This window comes from Nanorana parkeri, unplaced genomic scaffold (assembly GCF_000935625.1).
Source record: "Nanorana parkeri isolate BGI_ZX_2015 unplaced genomic scaffold, ASM93562v1 scaffold92, whole genome shotgun sequence".
In the NCBI taxonomy this organism is placed as follows: domain Eukaryota; kingdom Metazoa; phylum Chordata; class Amphibia; order Anura; family Dicroglossidae; genus Nanorana; species Nanorana parkeri.
In genome coordinates, this window is record NW_017306360.1 from 318308 (window position 1) to 321818 (window position 3511).

A 3511-nucleotide genomic window follows, 5' to 3' on the forward strand; every position below is an offset into this window, starting at 1 on the left:
CTGGGGGACATAAACCTGGGGGACATAAATCTGGGGAACATAAACCTGGGGGACATAAATCTGGGGGACATAAACCTGGGGGACATAAATCTGGAAGACATAAACCTGAGGGACATAAATCTGGGGGACATAAACCTGGGGGACATAAATCTGGAAAAGGTCACCTGATCATTGTGTTAGAATTTAAAGCTTGCAGATGGAGTTTCAGAGGGTGGAAGGACTTCCCGCCATGTCCAGCTCTTCCAGGGCCATGCTCTGCTGCATACCCGTCACATACAGATTCCGTATTATTGATATTATAAGAAGTCATACTAGGAGAACCAGCCAATGTAATCCGCAATAGGGATGTATTATCCTTTCTTTTTCAGGACTGGCATGATTTTTGGGCCAGCTGGCCATTTTTTTGCTGCTTTGAACACTAACGTTACTCACTGAGCCTATAATCACCTTAATCTCTTTATTGATCATATCGATAAGACATAATCAATGGTTTGCGATCGATAGCTCCCATTTCCTTTGCTTGTCAGCGTTTTGTTTTTGTTCCTGGAGTGTTACCATTGCTCATGGCCAAATTTTACGTAATAATGTATCTATACAGGAAAGAGAGGCGCCTGGAATGCCAATTTTCAATGATGTCTGACCAGACCGGTGAGGCTGCTCTGGTCAGACAGGGTCACCCAGGGGTACCCCGAATTAGAATCCGAGAGAAAGGCGGCATGAAGAGCACCAACGCACAGATGAGTGTGAAAAATCTTTAATAGTCCATCCGATAATTGAAATAAAATCCAACAGGTTTCGAGGGCCTGAACACTCCCCCTTCATCAAGGCTCCAGTGTTGTATATATTCTTGTAAAGGACTAAAATCGAATAATTAGCAAACTGAAGCTATAGAAATTTGACATGGGTGATACAGTATTCAAAATGGATGCCGCAGCAGAACGCTGAGTCCTTACAAGGATATGTACAATATCAAAACCCTGATGAAGGGGGAGTGTTCAGACACCCCGAAACGCAGACATTTTTTATAACTGTTTGATGGATTTAAGAATTATTTCTGTTTTTTCTCCCATTGCGGATATGTCCTCGTTTTATGTCTGGTGAAACTGTTGTCAGCGAGGCAGGAAGTGATGGCAAATCCCTCTAAGGCCCCGTGCACACCTTGGCATTCCATGAACGCAAGTTGCGTTTGTGCACATTGGTATGCGTTTTTCCGGCCATTTCATTGGGGCTGCCCAGGCATGCCAAATGTGGCAAAGTAGCTCATGCAGGCGTACCGCATTTTTTGATGCGCGTTTAACATGTGGGCAAAAATGCGCGTCTTGCCAGCCGCGCTTTGGGGTGCCGTTAACAAATATTGGCAACCCATTACTTGTTAACGGGGCTCCAATAACCTGCAGTGCCATGCCTAGTCATAGCACTGCAAGCGGGTTGCATGTTTTTAGCGCGTTCCGCCAACACATGTCCATGCGCGTGTTTGCCACGCGTTCACGCAATGCCAAGGTGTGAACGGGGCCCGATGGAGCCCTGGATAGCAGAAAAAAACAGCGCTGTTCTAATTCTTCCCCACTCAATCCAAAACGAAGATGAAAAGAGTTTTGCCCGGACATACAATTCAAGAGGGAGCAATGAGGGGAAATTTCCCCACTAGGGACCCCAACAGAGGCTCTATCCATTCCCTGCTCTACCATATGCAATTGGGCTTTTGGTTAGCAGGTTTGCCCAACTGGTGGAGCCATGAGGAAGGGTCTTGGTTGGTTCTGGATTTTTAAAATGTAATTCAGTCATTCAGGAAGAAAGCAGGAAGAGCGGCAAAGGGAGTGAGACTCTACATGGGGGCGTGAAGAGTCCCAAGATGGAAGTGGGTCATTTGTTCTGCCCACCTCCACCCATGACCCTTTACAAACGTCAGACTCTGGATAAGCTTTTGGTTCAATGCTGCTTCATAATGGTTGTCCCCAAAGAGCTTCTCCTGACTCCTTTCGGTTCCCTCTGTTCTTGTTTTGCTCTGTGTGCCTGTGCCGGTTCACTTTTATTAGATACATTTGTACAGTTCCCTGCGGGGAAGATTATCTGATAGGCGCCCAGCCCGTCGTAATTATTTCCACACAATCGCGGTGCTTGGAGAGTCCTGTCTGTGCACATCTCTCCCAGCCTCATTATGTGCGTCTGCAGCTTGTATACGCCACCTCAGCAATCTAGCCCAGGCTTAAAAATATCTGTCTGCGGGTCCGTGTCTTTCCCATAACACCTCGCCTCAAATTACAATGATCCCTATGATCTGCATTCTGCATAATGGCCACTAGGTGCTGCAAATCGTATTTTTCTGTATCAGAACTCTACCTACAGCAAGGGCGTCGAACTTCGCAGCTCCAGCTCTGGTAAAACGACAAATCCCATCATGCATCTGCCTCTGGGAGTCATGCTTGTGGCTGCCAGTCTGGCAAAGCCTGCATGGGATGCACCATAGCTGGAGGACCGGAGTTTGCCTACCTCTGATCTAAAGAATAACTAAACCCTTATGGCCAAACGTTTGTAGACACCTGACCATCACACCTTAATGGGTTTGTTGGACACCCCATTCCAAAAGCTGGATGGCCTGAGTTTTCCTACCCCTACCCTAAAGAATAACTATACTCTTTATGGCCAAACTGTTGTAGATACGTGACCATCACATCTTAATGGGTTTGTTGGACACCCGATTCCAAAAGTTGGAGGGCCGGAGTTTGCCTACCTCTGCCCTAAAGAATGACTATACACTTTATGGCCAAACGTTTGTAGACACCTGACCATCACATCTTAATGGGGTTTTTGGACATCCCATTCCAAAACCATGACCATTATTATGATATTAACCCCCTACCCCATACCCACCTCTGCAGATTTAAGAGCCTCACCTCTTCTGGGAAGGCTTTCCACATGATTTTGGAGGGTGCCTGTGGGAATTTGTGCCCCTTTAGACGAAAGAGCATTTGTGAGGTCAGGAGAAGACTTTGCTTGCAATCCAGTTCATCCCAATGGTGTTCAGTATGGGCAAGGTCAGGGCTCTGTGCAGTACACTCAAGTTCCTCCACACCAAACCCATCAAACCATGTCTTTATGGCTCCGGCTTTGTACACAGGGGACAGTCATGGTGGAACAGAAAAGGGTCTTCACCAAACTGTTACCACAAGGGTGGAAGTGCACAATTGTCTAAAATATGTTTGTATGTTGGAGCGTTAGCAGTAACCTAAATTGGAAACACCTTTACTCAATTGTTTGGAGGGAGGTACACATGATTTTGGTCATATAGTGAACTTTTGTTTAGTTATCTCTTAAGAAACCCCTTCCCGGCTATCCCCCAATGTTCTCTACTCACCTACCAAAGCTTCTGAGATATTCAATATGGAGCCATTTGATGGGGCAGTTGTGCAGCTCTCTGTGAATTTGGCAGAACCATGAAAAATCTGGGTGTGGTGGATAACCTAATAGATGACTGAGCTATGGCTTTCCATTAAAGAGTACTTTTCAATGC

The 3511-nt window shown here is 46.1% G+C and overlaps 1 long non-coding RNA gene across 1 annotated transcript in view; it reads right to left on the reverse strand.

Moving 5' to 3' along the window:
* The window catches only part of LOC108783875, a 3550-nt gene extending 2522 nt beyond the window's left edge, over nucleotides 1-1028 (reverse strand). The window contains exon 1 of the long non-coding RNA XR_001941034.1: nucleotides 1018-1028. This is a non-coding gene — a long non-coding RNA (uncharacterized LOC108783875). The remainder of the gene's footprint in view (nucleotides 1-1017) is intronic.
* Between the last annotated feature and the right edge of the window lie 2483 nt (nucleotides 1029-3511).